The 16909-nt window shown below is 45.2% G+C and overlaps 1 protein-coding gene across 3 annotated transcripts in view; it reads right to left on the reverse strand.

The window, feature by feature from the left end:
* CUX2 (cut like homeobox 2) overlaps window positions 1-16909 on the reverse strand; it is a 325643-nt gene that overhangs the window by 266398 nt on the left and 42336 nt on the right. The window lies entirely within an intron of this gene.

The raw sequence follows: 16909 nt of genomic DNA on the forward strand, positions 1-16909 counted from the left end.
CACTGATTCCTCCATCGGCTCCCAAGACTGTGAGCTCCCAAGGACAGCCATGGGTCTTTCCTGTGCCCTGAGAAGAACTGAGCACCCCCACCAGCACTCCCACCCACCCACTTAAATAAAACTCCACAAATTGTACCCCTAAAACCTGATGAAGAGTGTAGACTGTTACTGCAGCTTTTCTTAAGGGGCAAGGTATGAAGCACTTAACATCTTAACAATCCTTTTTGCTTCTTCCCTGAAGTTCCCTTCATTAAAACAGCCACTCTAGTCTCTATTTGTAAATCCTCTCCCCTCAAATGTCTCGTCCATCTTTTCCCACTCATCACTCACTCTTACTTGCTCAGTCTTCCCTGGTGCCTCCTCCCTTGTCCTCCATGTCTGCCCCTTCCCTCTCTCATTGCTCCTTCTTCACATCTGAGGTTCTCACATTTCATTTAGTCAGCAAAATAGGAAGCCAAACCAAAAAAAAAAAAAAAAAAAAAAAAAAGAAAGAAAGAAAGAGAGATAGAGAGATGTGAATCGTTACAATTTTCATTTTGTCCCTGTGTTACTGCTGCACTGTCATCATCACGGTCATATTGATGCCTACTATGCACCAGGGACCTTTCTAACGTTCTCCCCAAATCTCACATCTATCATGGCTGTATCCATTCTGCCAGTGAGAACACTGAGCATCAGGAAGACAGAAAGCTTGTCCAAGTTCACTCAACAGGACAGTGGCTGAGCATGGTTTAGAAGTGCAGTGAGAAACTATGCACTTTTACAGTCCTGCTACAGAAGCCCTGACCCTAGCTTTAGCTTTTTCTGCTGGCCCTGCTCAGGGCAGGAGGGAGAGCAATGTAGGTACTTCTGGAAGATGCCATTCAGACAAAGCGTAGCTAATAGGGGTTGTTTCTGTCACCCCAGGAGCCAGTCCCTAAATTACCACTCTCTCAGCCTCCTTAAACCTTCTGATTTCTTGGCTCTTAGGTTCCCCAAAACAAAAGATGTTCCACTCGTCCCCAAAGGACAGGAAAATAATAATGCTGCCCTTTATGGCCTGCTTTCCCCAAGCTGGGCTCGCTCTGCCCATTATCTAATTTCCTCTTTGTAACAGCACTTGGAGGTAAGTATTGTCATTTCCTCCCCTTAATAGCTGAGGAAACAAAGATTCAGAGATGGTAAGTGACTTGCCCAAGGACATCCAGCCTGTAAGCAACTGAGCTGGGGGTCAAATCCTGTTCTGTTTGATGTCAAGGTTGAGGTTCTCAACCCTGAATACCACCCCCTTCCCTTTCTCAGCTGCCTGTAAATCTCTGTGGGGCTTTGAATTCACTTTGAATTTTTTTTTTTAAAGATTTTATTTATTTGACAGAGAGAGATCACAAGTAGGTAGAGAGGCAGGCAGAGAGAGAGAGAGGAGGAAGCAGGCTCCCTGCTGAGCAGAGAGCCCGATGCGGGACTCGATCCCATGACCCCGAGATCATGACCTGAGCCGAAGGCAGCGGCTTAACCCACTGAGCCACCCAGGCGCCCCTCACTTTGAATTTTTTAATTCAATTCCCAGCTGGCGAGGGGCTCAGCCTGGGTTGAAATTCAGAGCCTTCCCTTAAACTCACAGTCTCCAGCCTCTCTCCAGAGCTCAGGGGGCCCAGGATGAAGATTCTGGAAGCTCTCCTTTGAGGTTGGGTCTCCATCCCTTCAACCCCAGAAACCTCTGTGAACCCCTCAGTGCCTGGGGGAGCAAAGCCTCCCCTCCACTTCAAATGCTCCATGACGCAGGAAGCAAATCTAACCATCCTGCATGAGCCCTTCTGCTCCAAACCCTTGGGGTCCATCAGGATCTTTGGCAAATGTGCCAGGCAGCGGGGGCCCTGTCCCAGACCCTGCCTGTGAAAACAGCATACGAAAGAGACTTTTAAATGATCCTCAGTACCTCAGGCCAGGGTCTAACCTGCCACCCATGTACCATCCCCCCTTTTGTGCACACACATATACACACCTGCTCTCACAGACATAGTTTGTATACACCCCTATGCCCACTCTCATGCATACACCTTTACATACGCATGCGCACACACACCTGCATGCACACCACACATTCATTCGTGCACATCTGAACACAAGCCAGAAACATATTCTCTGGGACACACCTGTGTGCTCACACACAGACTTACACAGCCTGTGTGTGCCTTTGAATGAGCATACAGCGGTGATACATGCGCTTGTGTGCGCCCAGTGCTACCTTCCAGGGTGGGGCAGCAACGCCTCTGCTGGGGCCTCCTGGAGCCCGGCCTTTGGCAAAAGCCCCACCTGGTGGACACTTGGTGTATACGCCAACCCCACCTCCAAGCCAAGTGCCCTGGGACCACTGAGGCTCTGGTGAGTACCCAGGCTGGCTAGTAGGGACAGATTGAACCCAAAGCTAGACTTCGGAGCACCCCTGTTCCTTTAGAGTTGCCTTCTCTCCTCCTATTCCCTTCCCTGGGCAACAATTTCCCTGGCCAAAGTCAGGGAAAAGAACACTGGGTCCAGGAGAAGGAGCTTAAATCACTGCTCTGCCATGTGCTAGTTTCTCTCCCATGCCTCAGTATGCTCAATTATAAAATGAGGGTTCTCAAACAGGCATTTGGAAGAACTAAATGACATCATGGACACAAAATCAACTGCCGTGTATCTCAGCATTGGACAGCCTAGAATGAGTCTGAAGTCAGACCTGGGTTTTTTTTGTTGTTTTTTTTTTTTAAGATTTTATTTCTTTATTTGAGAGAGAGTGAGCTAGAGAGAACAAGTGGGGGAAGGAGCAGAGGGAAAGGGACAAGCAGACACCCCACCGAGCAGAGAACCTAAAACGAGGATCGATCCCAGGAGCCTGGGATCATGACCTAGCCAAAAGCAGCCGCTTACCCGACTAAATCATCCAGGAGTCCCTTGTTTTTTGTGTTTTTTTTTTAGATTTTATTTATTTACCTGAGACAGGAAGAGAGAGAGAGAGTGAGCATGCACACAAGCACAGAAGCAGGGAAAGAAGGAGAGGGAGAAGCAGACTCCCCACTGAGCTGGGAGCCCCATGTGCGTCTTTATCCCAGCACCCCAGGATCATGACCCAAACGAAGGCAGATGGTTAACGAACTGAGCCACCCAGATGCCCCGGACCTGTGCTTAAATGGAGACCAGGGCTTAAACTTTCCTGGGTGTGGGCCCTTGGGCAAGTCACTCCCTCCCTTGAGTGGGCTTCATTAACTGTGAGGTGGGGGAAAGTCCCCAACAAGTGGTTGAAAGAAGGAAACAACGTCATGGACGCAAAATCCATTACTCTCTCCATTTCTCTCAGACCAAAGACAGGAATAGTTCAGCAGGGCAGGAATCAGAAGGACCCCGGTCCAAATTCTTTTTTTTTTTTTTTTTAAGATTTTTAACTTTTATTTATTTGACAGAGAGAGATCACAAGTAGGCAGAGAGGAAGGCAGAGAGAGAAGAGGAAGCAGGCTCCCCACTGAGCAGAGAGCCTGACACGGGGCTCCATCCCAGGACAGTGAGACCATGACCTGAGCTGAAGGCAGAGGCTCAACCCACTGAGCCACCCAGGCGCCCCTTGGTTCAAATTCTTAATCAAATCCTGATTCTGCCACTTTTGAGATGTGACCTTGAGCAAGTCACTCCCCTTGTCCAACCTGTTTCCCCATATGCACAGTGGTACCTCTTAATGTTGTGGTGAGAATTAACCAGATAATGCATGCAAAGAGCCTGACATCAGTAAGCATTCCATAAATGCAGACTGCCACTGTCCGCAGTGACGTTTGGGGGAAACAAGTGATATCTGGAGGCCTGGGTGATAGATGACCCTCAGGAGCTCCATATAATATCTGTATGTTTAGAACTAACTATAATTTAATCACCATGTGCCAGGTGCTGTACTAAGCCTTTTCTAGGAATTAAATGATTTAATGTCACAACAACTCCATTAAGTAGGCATTATTATTCTTCTCATTTTACAGATGAGGACAGTGAGGCACAAAACTTGCCCACGGCCACAGAGTCAGAGAGCGGATTAAGATCCAAGCAGAGTCCTCTGGATTTCTCCTGTTCCCTAATCCTACAGAGCTGTCCTATCAGCTCTGACCTCCCAGCCTCTCCTAAGAGAGGGAAACTTCCCCAGAGGCTGAAGTCTGCTTTTCGAGGGCAGGTGCTCCCCAGCAAGTCCCCCAGAGTCCCACTCTTCCTCCCAATCCCAAGGGAGGAAAATGTCCGTGTTCGAGATGTGTATCCTGGAGGGCTATAAAATTACGATAATCTTGGGGAGGCGATAAATGCAATGGAAATAAAGCTAACTAAAGAGAATGTGCTAATCATGGGAGCCTGTGTCAGAAAACTTGCATCTGCTGGAGGTTGCTAAGAGGCATGAAGGTGGAAGGAACCTGGCTGGCGAGGCTTCGCCCCATTGCTGAAGCATCACCACAGAGTGGAGGGACAGATGGTGGCTCAGACAAGAGACGAATGTAGAAGAGAGATTAGGTACAGGAAACTGGGTGCTCCACATTTTATTTAAAAGTCAGTTGCTGGGCACTGGCTGCCTGATGATGCCAGCTCAAGGGAGACACTTTCGGATGTGGCATGGCGTTCGGCAGAAGCCTTGACTCCAGGCTTTTTTGTCTGAACCCTGAACCTCTGGCTCCCTGGCTGTGTGGCTTACATCCAGGAGCTTTGCCTCTCAGGAGCTTGAGTCCGGCCACATGACCTGCTTCAGCTAACAGAACGAGGTGAAGCGTTGCTGTGCCAGTTTGAGCCTCCATCTCAAGATATGTTGTATGTTTATACCTGTCCTCTTGCATGGTTGCCTTTTACCATGGAAAGAATATGCCTGGGCTGGCCCAGGAGGATGCAAGAGTCAAGCGTAGGGAGGACCCTGATTTCCTGGATGACACATGGAGGACAGAACCCCTCACTCAGGAAAACCTGCTAAGGATTATCCCATGACTTCGAAACACACCTCTCATGCTGGACCACTGGGGCCTACTTATCACTGCAGCAAGTGGTCCTAGTGCTGTCCCACTGACAGGCCAGACCCTGCACCCCTTCCTGAGCCAGTTCTGTGGTTTCACCCAACCTGGATGCCATGTGGCTTTGTGCTCTCAGCCTGACCTAAGACTCTGAGCTCCCTGAAATCTGATGAGCCCCGCTATTAGGCCATCCAACTGCCCTGACAGGATCCACCTTGGCCCGCAAGTGAGGTTCCCTGGTGCTCTCTTCAGTGTTCTTGGTGGTCTCCACCCCTGGTTCTGGGTTCTGGGATCCTAGCAGGTTTTATACCTGAGCCACTCAGTCCCCATGCCATGTGGCCTTGGGCAACCCACCTAGATCCTCCCAAACCTCATTTTTCACATGTGAGAAAGGGGAGTGCTGCTTCCTTCCTGACTCCAGAGTGGGAGCATGAAGATCCCAACCGAAACGTGTGAATCCTGTAAAAATAGCTAGAATGAGGCCCATCATTCAATGCTGACTCTTAAGTGGCATCACTGAGAGAAACAGAGAAGAATCCCACTTCTTTTGCCTCAACTTCCCCTTAGCCCTCACCCTATTTCTCTTCTTTGTTAAGGTTTTAAATGTCAACTGTTTTTGGCAAGTTGGTGCTTCAAAAGAAACAAAGACTTACATATCCCAAGACGACCTCGTGTAAAGAGATTTCTTTCTAGAGCTCCATGTGACAGCCCCAGACATGTATTTCACAGAAGAGGACACTCAAATTGCCAACAAATACCCAAAAAGCTCAGCCTCCCTAGTTGTTAGGAAAAGCTCAGATTAATACCAAAATGTGATACCATTTTGCACTCATCAGATTGACCAAAATTTTAAAGCCAGATAATACTAAGTTATATCAAAAATGTTTGGGGCACCTGGGTGGCTCAGTGAGTTAAAGCCTCTGCCTTCGACTCAGGTCATGATCCCAGGGTCCTGGGATCAAGCCCCACATCGGGCTCTCTGCTCAGCGGGGAACCTGCTTCCCCCTCTCCCTCTGCCTGCCTCCCTGCCTGCTTGTGATCTCTGTCTGTCAAATAAATAAATAAAATCTTAAAAAAAAAAATGTAGAGCAACTGGAACCCTCATGTACTGCTGGTGGGGGTGTAACTGGTACAACTACTTAGAAAAGAATCAGGCAGGCAGAATCTAGCGAAGTAGAAACCACGCATGCCAATTGCCCCAGCAATCGATTTCTAAGGATAAATTCACCAGGAATTCTTGTCCAAGTGTATCCAGCAGGATATAAATGATTTGTATCTTTCCATAAGATTGTTTACAAAAGATTGCCCATAATAGCAAAAGAACAAAACAAATAAACAAAAACAAAGGGGAAAAAAAGTAACAACCCAAATGCCCATCAATAGTAGGCTGGATAGAATAAATCGTACTGTATTCACACAATGGAAATCTATAAACGGAGGGAATAATGATTCAGAACCACACTATTCAACATAGACAATTCTCACAAATAGTGTGCTTAGCAAAGAAAACAGGTTACAGATTACAAACAGTACAATATTATTTATGTAAAATTTAAAAGCAGGTGACCCTATACTGTATATTGTTTAAGGATGCATTGTTTGACTTCATGACAAAAACCAGGGCTAAACCTGTTGTGTGCCACTTAGCATGTGGCCCTGGGAACATTTCATTTTTCTGAACTTGGGTTTCTTTGCAGGGCCACTGTGAGGGTCTTGAAATCATGTAGTGAATATACCTGGTGCGCAGTGAGTACACAGTAACTGTTGAAGATGACGGTTTGATTATTTGGGTAGGTTCCAATTTCCAAATGTCAGTTTTCTTAAGGCAAGGTGCCTTGGGGTTCCCAAAAATATGAGCATTGAGGAGGGCAAGAAAGAAGTGGCTACTGTCTTGGTGAGCGCTCCGTTTTGTAGTCAGTCCACACGCAAGAGGTAGTACCTGTGCTGAAAAAAGGTTCAGTCCCTGCCCACAGCATGCTCTAGACTAAGGCCTTTGATAACCCTCTACAGTCTCCCCCTCTCCCTTCTTCTTCCACAACAGACTAGGATGGTCAAATCCACTGAAATTAGTTGTTTTTCCTTGAGGGCAGGAAAGGCTTAACTATTAAACCCTGCTAGTGTGGTAAAGAATGAATGAAATATAAAACAGTTACATTTATTTATTAAAATGGTCTAAACATGCATAGTCTTCCATGTAAGTTCTCCTTTGCTACTGTATCAGGCACGGCTCTCCAGACACTGAACCAGTAGGAGATACACACAGTAAGAGATTTATTGCAAGGAACTGATTTATGCAGTTGTGGGGCTCAATAGCCAAGTCTGAAATCCTTGGGATTTCCATGACGAAGGACAGACTGGAAGTCTATGGTGAAGCTGCTGTCCACAGGAGGAAGTTTCTTTTCTTCAGGCAAGTTTCAGTTCTGCTCCTAGGACCGCTTCAACTAATTGAATCGCCAGAGAAAAATCTCCCTTAAAGTCAACTGATTATAAACTTCAATCACATCTAGGACATACCCTTACAGCAACACCCAGACTAGTGGTGTGAGTAATGGGCACCCTCATTCAGCCGGGCTGACCCATCAAACTGACCTCACCAGAAAGCTTCTCAGCAGCGCCCTCACGTTTGGTGCAGCTTAATGATCAGCTCGTGTCAATGCGTCACGGCTTTTTCAGCTGAGCTGCCTCCCGTCTGCTTTTGTCTAGATGTCAGCTTGATCTTGCTCTTTCTACTCTGTCCATGAGTCTGACATCAAGGCCTCTAGGAGCTCTGGATCCACATCCTTACAGGGTCATGGCCAAAAATGAAAGGGAAGGGGCTGATCAGTCAAGGTTGGATCGTGGATGATAGGGTCTGTCGTCCAAGGGCAGTAGGTGGACAGCAAATGCACAGACACCATGCGGTGGCTGCGAGCTGGCAGCTGCTCAAGTGTGCAGAGCTCTGTATTTCCCGAAGTGTGGTCTATGACCTTCAGATATTTCTAGAGCATGCACAGGACATTCTAAAACCTCAAATCCCACGGGGAGGAAGATGGCTATCTTTCAAGTGTCTCTCAGCCTTTCTGATCACTCCGAAGCCCACAGTTCACTGAGGGGCTAGAATGCCTATAATACCTCTGTCTCTGGAAAAAGAATCTCCCTTTTAAACAGAGAACACGTCTCTGGTTCAGCTCTTCTGGCAGCCAAGGCTTTAATTCATTACTTTACTCTCAATGTATTTATTTACATGTAGCTATTTTCTATTTATGGCAGGAGATGCCAGATTTCCATTTAGAATGGTGATGGGAAGTTTCCTTTTACAAAGACATTTATTTAAGCAAAAAGTGAGCCAGGTTAGAGAAAAATATTAAGTAAATAATAATATAAGGCACATAGGTCCAGGAAAAATGGTGCATGTGGATGTGAAAGATTAAAGCGTTGTATTGGGTGGTGGTCTTGGCTTTGACATTAGACATCCCAAGTTTAAATCTAGGCCATACTCACTATGTAAACTTGGGCAAGATGCTGAACTTAGCTGCGTCTCAGTTCTTCATCTGTAAAATGGGAATGATGATACTCATCGTCAAACTTCATAACCAGCTTTATCCAAACCCCGTGGGACCAGATGTATTTTGGAATTCAAATTCCCTCAGGTTTTCAGAATACCATATACTGTATATTATATGCAAGGTCTGGGAAGCCCTATGTGGCCCAGTACATCAATATTTCTGCAGCAAAATGTATGATTGTCCACAGTAAGTGGGTTGTTGCTGTTGTTGTTGTTTTTTAACTCTACACATTGTACCAGTCCTGGGCAGATTTTTGTCGCCAAATGCTTGCCACAAACTTGAAAATAAAAACTTTCCATATTCCAGAGTTTGGGGGCTTATTGATTATACATAAGGGCTATAAGCACGGAGCAGCTTCATATAAAGTGGGCAGGGAGTCGACAAGACTAGTGAAACTTGAAATTGCCTTAGTCAAGCCCATGCAGGGAGGTGGCAGAAGGATCAGGGAGCAGCCAGGGGCCAGGAGGGAGCATTTAGGAAGAGAAGAGAGGCAATCAGCAAAATGTGCACCCGTCTCAGGAGAGATTATAAAGAGAAAATTACACAAGCTCTCCAAGACCTCTCTGATTTCTCCTTCCCCGTGGCCCAAATTCCTTCTCCTCTTCCTCCTCCTTCTCTGCCTGGTGTTGCTCCACTCATTTCCCTTGCTGGCGTCTGGCCTCAGAGTGGATATGTAATGAAGTTATAGTCAAGAGATGTGAGGTAAGGGCTGCAGAAGTGCTTCTAGGAAAGGTTCTTATGGACATTTCTGTCCCTAGATGTGATGTCTGGCGCAGGGGTAGCCATATTGGGGCCGTGATGGAAAGCAGGCTGAGGGGAGAGGCCACACAGAGGATGGCAGGGTAGAAAATTGATATCATGTAGCCACCGATCACACCAAAATTGGACCCAGCTACCTCTGTACTTCTTGTATGAGATAAAGAATGCCTATTATAATTTTAAACAGAGTTGCAGTTATCTGTTATTTATAGTGGAAGGGTATTATTTTGGTTATTAAAAAAAAGTATAAATCTGGAAGATGAGAAAATGTGGGGAGTCTTAAGTTATAAGATTGTAATATAAACAAGATCGAATTTTTTTTTAAAAGATTTTATTTATTTATTTGACAGAGAGAGATCACAAGTAGGCAGAGGCAGGCAGAGAGCTCGATGCGGGACTCCATCCCAGGACCCCGAGATCATGACCTGAGCCGAAGGCAGCGGCTCAACCCACTGAGCCACCCAGGCGCCCCAACAAGATCGAATTTTAAAGACTTTAATACCAAATAGCATGATAGATAGACAGGCAGGCAGGGAGGCAGACAGGGGGTGTTCAGAAAGCTGGTGTGGGCTGGACTGGTAAGAAAATGGCTTTCATTAAGGAGGCTGGAAACTTCCTCAAACTGCACTAAAAATCTTCCTGGTTCCATTTCTGTATTCTCGGGGGGGGGGGGGGGCAAATGATTCAGCTCAAGTCTAAGAGCACTTAAATTCCTTCCCGGGATCATAGATGTTCCTCTACCAGGAAAGAAAGCAAGGCTGTGTGGTTTGGGAAGATTCTGGGTAGACGCACAGCCTTAGCAGTGTTCTGAGCTTGTCTGGCCTTCAACGTGTGATTTTGAGAGTTGGAAACGAGAAGATTATAACTCAGAATGGCACGCGGGTGTGAAGCCGACTGCCTTGCCAGCTATTTGCCTGTATTTAAAACACATATGGGTGATATTTTTAAATATCTTTGCTGTGTGATTGAAAAACATTGCAGTTGCTACTTCGTGGACGTGGGTTTTTATGCAAACCCAGGGATGGAATGATGAGTGTATGTTGTACCTACGTGGGCTTTGCTGGAGAGAATGTAAGGACAGAATGGCACAGCCTGCATAAATGTCGGGCCGAGAATTGCGGCTGGGCCATTCAACATTTAACTTGGGTGTAGGGGCTCCTGGCAAAGCTCCTTGGTTTTCTTTGAGATCCTTCCCTCTGCACTCTTTCCAAGGGGTCTCAGTGGAAGTATTCAGCCCAGCTCTGGGAATACACATATAACCCAGAGCTGGCCAGTGGAGTACTCCAGGCCCAGTGGTTGGGTGAGGGGCAAGCTCGTGTCCCAAGGCAAGCCAATGAGACCAGTGGGAAAGAAGCACTTTCCTCCTTCTTATGTTGCTAAGCTGAGAGGAAGTATATTGGGAACTTCCCAAGGTCATCTCTGTCATCATCTGAGGAGAGCCTCCTGGGAATAAAATCAAGGCAGTGGAAAAGAAAGCCTGAGAGATGGAGAGAATCCTGGATCCAGCCATGCCTGAAATCTATGCCTGGGTCCTTTTTTTTAATTTTTATTTTCTTCACTTTAAAAAAAAAATTGTAGTGATTGTCAGAGGGGGAAGGAAGAGCGGAGAGGAGAAAAAGGTGAAGAGGATTAAGAGAAACAAACTTTCGATTATAAAATAAGTCATGGGGATGAAAATACAGCATAGGCAGGGCGCCTGGGTGGCTCAGTGGGTTAAAGCATCTGCCCTCGGCTCAGGTCATGATCTCAAGGTCCTGGGATCGAGCCCCGCACTGGGCTCTCTGCTCTGCAGGGAGCCTGCTTCCTCCCCTCTCTCTCTTCCTGCCTCTCTGCCTACTTGTGATCTCTGTCAAATAAACAAATAAAATCTTTAAAAAGAATAAAAAGTACAGCATAGGCAATATAGTCAATAACAACTCTGTGTGGTGAGAGATGGTAACTATACTTGCCGTGGTAAGCATTTTGTAACGTATATAAATTGTGAAATCACTTTTTGCATACCTGAAACTAATATAATATTATGTCAACTATACAGAAAAAAATTGTGGTAAAATATATTTAACATGGGGCGCCTGGGTGGCTCAGTGGGTTAAAGCCTCTGCCTTCAGCTCGGGTTGTGATCCCGGGGTCCTGGGATCGAGCACCGCATTGGGCTCTCTGTTCGGCAGGGAGCCTGCTTCCTCCTCTCTCTCTCTATTTGTGGTCTCTGTCTGTCAAATAAAATAAATAAAATCTTTAAAAAAAAAATATATATATATATATATATTTAACATAAAATGCCATTTTATTTTTTAAAGGTTTTTATTTATTTGTCATAGAGAGAGAGCACAAGCTACAAGCAGGCAGAGGCAGAGAGAGAAGCAGACTTCTGCTGAGTGGAGGGTCCGATGCGGGACTCAATCCCAGGACACTGGGATCATGACCCAAGCCGAAGGCAGTGGCCCAACCAACTGAGCCACCCAGGCGTCCCATAAAATGCCATTTTAGGGAAGCCTGCGTGTCTCAGTCAATTTAGCATCTACCTTCAGGTCAGATATGATCCAGGGTTCTGGGAGCAAATCCCAGTTGGGGCTCCCTCCTCAGCAGGGAAGTCTGCTTCTCCCTCTCCCTCCCTCTGCTTGTGATCTCTCACTCTCTCAAATAAATAAATATCTTAAAAAAAAAAATAACAACAAACCATAAAAAAGCCATTTTAACTATTTCTAAGCATACAATTCAGTGGCATTAATTACATTCACAATGTTATGCAACTATCATCACTATCTATTTCCAAAAACTGTCACCCCCCCAAACAGAAACTCTGTACCCATTAAGTAGGTACTCTCCATCTGACCCCAGGACTTTTAATTTAACGTTTTTAGAGTATAATATGCATACAGCAAAATTCTCCCTTTTCACTGTGGTTCTATAAGTACTGACAAACAAATACATTTAACTAGCACCATAATGGAGATGTAGTACAGTTCTAACCTCAGCTCCCAAATCCCACATTCTCCTGGTCATCTTCTCTCTGCTCTCCCCACAACTCAACCACCTGGCAACCACTGAAGTGCTTTCTATGCCTAAAGTTTTGTCTTTTCCAGAATGGCATATAAATGAAATCGCACAGTCTGTGGCCTTGTGAGTTTGACTTCCTTCACTTAGCATAATGCATTTGAAGTTCTTCCATATCATTGGTGTATCAGTAATCTGTTCCTTTATATTGCTAAGCAATAATAAAACATTGCATGACTGTACCTCAGTTTACCCTTTCACCAGTTGCAGGACGTTGGTTTACTCCTGTACTCTGAACTTCCCTTTCTCTTAAGCAGCTGGAGTTGGGCTTCTGTCACCTGCACCCAGCCAAAATGACCTAGACAATAAAAGGGGAGAAAGCAACTTCCCCTCTCAGAAATTACCTCTGTCATCTATAAAATGGGAGTGCATTGCTCACAATGGTTCTGAGTGTAACAGAAATCTTTACTCCAAATTGGTTGAAAGAGATGACTGTTATCTCCCATTCTGGGGAGTCTTGACATAGGACATATCACAAGGTGGCTAATTTAACGGCTCAACCCCAGAGGTTGGCACTTTCCAACTTTTTGTTTTGCAGTGAGTGCCTCAGGATTTCCTTCTCACCACGAAGCAAGTTCGCGGGAAGTTTTCTTCGAGGACCCCAGACGTGGCGCTCGGGAGCCCCACCCAGCAGGTTTCTCCTCACGTCTGAGTGGTCAGGACTGGGTCACGTGCCTGCCCTGATTCAGTACTTTAGGAAGGGGTGGGACCACCTGACTTGCAGATGTGGGTGGGGGGGCACCCATAGTGCCTACCATCCCCAAGAACAGTGGCTCTGCTATCTTACTGGGTGTTGTGAGGGTCAAGGAGGGTATTAGTTCCTGACACCTATGAGATTTTGGACACATTACAATTCTCTTCTGCACTGAAAGGCAGTGTGGCGCTTCCAAACCTGAGACAATAAGGTGACATGGGCACAGGTGAGAAACACCAAAAATAATTTATTAGTTTGTTTAACTGGAAAGTTTAACAGTGCAGTGGGCTCCTGGCACAGCCTAGAGGTTCAGTTTCAGACACTGTCATTCTCCTTCTCTGGGCTCTGATTTCTTCTGTGTTGGCCTCATCCTCAGGCAGACTATTCCCTCGGGTGGCAAAGATAGTTGCCCAGGGGTCCAACTTCCCAGGTTCTTATCCCCAGGGGAAAGAGAAAGTCTCCTCCCAAAGGTTCTGATGGAACCCAAAGTTTCCATCAGATATCCTGGGGAAGACTCTCATTAGTCTAGGTGAGATCACATGCTTATGTCTGAGCCAATCACCCCACTCTCCTAGATTGGGCCCAGATGACACACCCCATTTCCAAGCTGGGGCAGGGTGGTGGTGGAGGGTAAAGCCACAAGAACATAAGCTGATCAAAGGAAAACCAAAAGACTGCTTGCACAAGAAAGAGGAATGGCTTGTGGGCATAAGCAGCACTATTTTCTACAGTCGGAATTTTACTGATAGAGAAACTTACACCCAGAGAAGGTAAGACACTCAGTGTCACAACAGTGAATCCTAGCCATGAATTCTAGCTCCTGAAGGTCTAGCCATTATACCAACGGTCAGGGCATGCCACGAGGGTAGGTGGGCCTGTGGTTTCCTAACAGTGCCCACTCCAAGCTCTTTCACTCCCCATCCTCCTTCTCCAATGAGTCTCAACCACTTTTCTCACTTTGAGATTTGGTCTACTTTACACCTGAACTGCAAATTGATTGCTGTGGGCTGAATTCTGTCCTCCGCCATTCAATGTGGACGCCTTAACTCCTAATATCATGGTATTTGAAATGGTGTCTTTGGGAGATAATTAGGTTTAAATGAAGTCATGAGGGTAGGGCCCCCATGATGGAATTAATGCCCCCATAAGAAGAGAAACCAGTGCTCTCTTTCTTTCTCTTTCCCTCTCTGTCATGTGAGGACATAGCAAGAAGGCAGCTGTCTTTAAATCAGGAAGAGGGTTTTCACCAGTTGACCATGCTAGCTAGCACCCTGATCTTGGGACATCCAGCCTCTGAACTGTGAGAAAATAAATGCCTGGTTTTAATGTACGGTATTTTATTATGGCAGCCCAAGCTAACCAAAACAGGGATGAATTTAGAGCAATAAGCGCTGATTCGGTGCCTGCTGAGTGCCAGGCCCTGTGTGGGATACTAAGGTTCATTAGCTGGGTCTTCACCAACAAAGAATTTGGAATCTAAAAACAATGTTAAAATATTAATAATAGATCTCCTCTATCTTTTCTGTAAACTTTGAGATCACTTTTATTTAAGAAAAGAAATTTCCAACACAACCAATAACCTCCTTGCACTTTCTTCCTCTCCATCTGTCTCTAGAGACAGAATAGCACGTAGACCACAAAACTTTGCATCCTTCTCTACATACTTATTTCCGTGCATGCCAAGAGGGAAAAAAAAAATGACAGCTATAAAGAGATGGCAGATGCTCTTAAGTGCCCTGTGTTCAGAGTTTTCCATGTATAACCTCATTTAATCTTCAAGTTAGTTGATGAGGCAGCCATTATTTCCCAGATGAGGAAGCGGAGAGGCTCAGAGAGGCAAGTGTCTTGTCCAAGATCACACAGCTGGGAAGCAGAGGTAGGATTTGAACCTAGATCTGATTTTAATGTCCAAACGTTTAACTCCCATTGAATCTCCTTGGCTAATCAGTCCTGTGGATGGATTCACAGAAGAGATACTCATCTAAAGCTGAGAGATTATGATGACCTAGATTTCTCCATGGTAAGGGCAGCTACCACCGAGGAAGCTAGCTGTGATATGAATGGATATATTAAGACTTTTTATTGACTCTCAAAGAGTTAGTAATGATATCACTTTTGTTATTCATATGAGCTTACAGTTATTGAGTTTCACTCTGTGCTAGTCATTCCACATGTTTTAACTTTCTTCCCCTCACAATCCTGTGAGCTAAGTCCTACCATCATCCCCTGCCTTTTCCAGGTGAGAGATTTGAAGCTCAGTGGAGCTAAAGCAATGAATGAGTGAATGAAATTAGAGAATCTCACAAATCTTTGCGGAATTAGTAAATTTTCCAAAGTGGAAGGTTTTCTCCAAAACCCTTGAGGTGCTAGAATCTTCTGAGTCTGTATTCAGAGAGAAAGGGGCTAGAGGGAAATTTAGAACAAAATTCTCCTCTCATAGGAGGAAAATGCTGAGTGTCAGCTGAGAGTTCTTGGGAAATGTCATTCCCCACCAACCCCTGCCATACCCACAGGGACTGTGGTTGGACCTGAAAATTCTGGAAGTTTCTCTGAACTGAGAGCTGGTGGAGGTGGAAGAGAGTTGGCTTTTAATGGAGTCTCACAGAAAATGCAACAATAGCAGTGCTATGCCCTGTGAGAGCTGCAAATGAGGTCCTTAGCAAGAGGGAATACAGAAATGCATATGCTTGAGCTGTTCTGCCATCTAAATGTGCATAATGAAAAAAACTTGTATAAAATGTAATAAAACAGGTCTGTGAATTCAGCCTTTAAAAAATCATGTGCATCTGGGTTTTGTCCTGAAGAAGACCAAAAAAAAAAAATCCAGAATTCCACCAGTTTGGTGAAGTTGGATGAGAGGAGTGATTAAACAGTTATTATTTGATTTTGTGTTTTTCACAAAGATAATACATATTTGCTATTATAAATTCAAGTAATGTATAAGTAATGGTGTATCATTTAGGACAAGTAACAGTAAACTTAGTAAGCTTGGCCCAAAAGATGAAAGTATATGGTTAATTAGCAGGAAGCCTGAAGGTAGATGATTCTGGACTTGGTTTAGGGAGTCAACAATATTAACAAGAACCTAGATTCCTTTGTTCTCTCTGCACTGCCGTATTCAGTGTGATGAATGTGGTGATGTCTCCCTTCTGGTCACAAGATGGCTGCCATAGCTCCAGACATCAGGTTCTCATGTCACAGTCTCAAGCAGTAAGGGAAGGGGTATGATGGGGCTAAAAAAAAAAAAAAAAAATCTTGTCTTCTTTAATTAAATTTCATTTTATTTCCCAGAAACTGCATTCACAAAGTTGTGTGGACTTCGGTTCAAACCCTAGCTCTCCCACTCAATCTCTGAGCTTCAATTTCTCCATCCTGGAAAAGGGAATAATCATAGTTTCCTTATAGGGTGTTGTGAGAATTAAACGAGAAAGCAAGTCGTGTATAATAAACACTCAGTAGCTATCTGGGTATCTTCTTTTTGTCTGTCCAGATTCACTCTCCTTTACCTTTCTCCTAATTCTGTGCTGCTGTGGAACTGCAACAGCAGTCTCCCTTATCTTCCGGCTTCTGGTTGATTTGGTCAATGGAAAGTATCAACAGGAGACAAGGGGGGAGTAGATAGGTCAGCTATTTATTTTTATAGCTTCCTCTCTGTGGGATGCCAAAGGAGGCTGAGTTTCTCTACTGAAAGCTATAGCTTCTCTCTCTCTCTCTCTCTCTCTCTCTCTCTCTCTGCCAGCTGCTCCCTCCAGGTCCCAGTAATGCCCAGATGATAACAGCTCCCCAGGTTACTAGTCCCAGGGGGTTGTACCATTACTTTTCTTAAACCTGCTCTCACCTTACTTAATAGTCTCTTTATTAAACTTTTCTCAAAAATA

Source organism: Mustela nivalis, assembly GCF_964662115.1.
Source record: "Mustela nivalis genome assembly, chromosome: 14".
Taxonomy (NCBI): Eukaryota; Metazoa; Chordata; class Mammalia; order Carnivora; family Mustelidae; genus Mustela; species Mustela nivalis.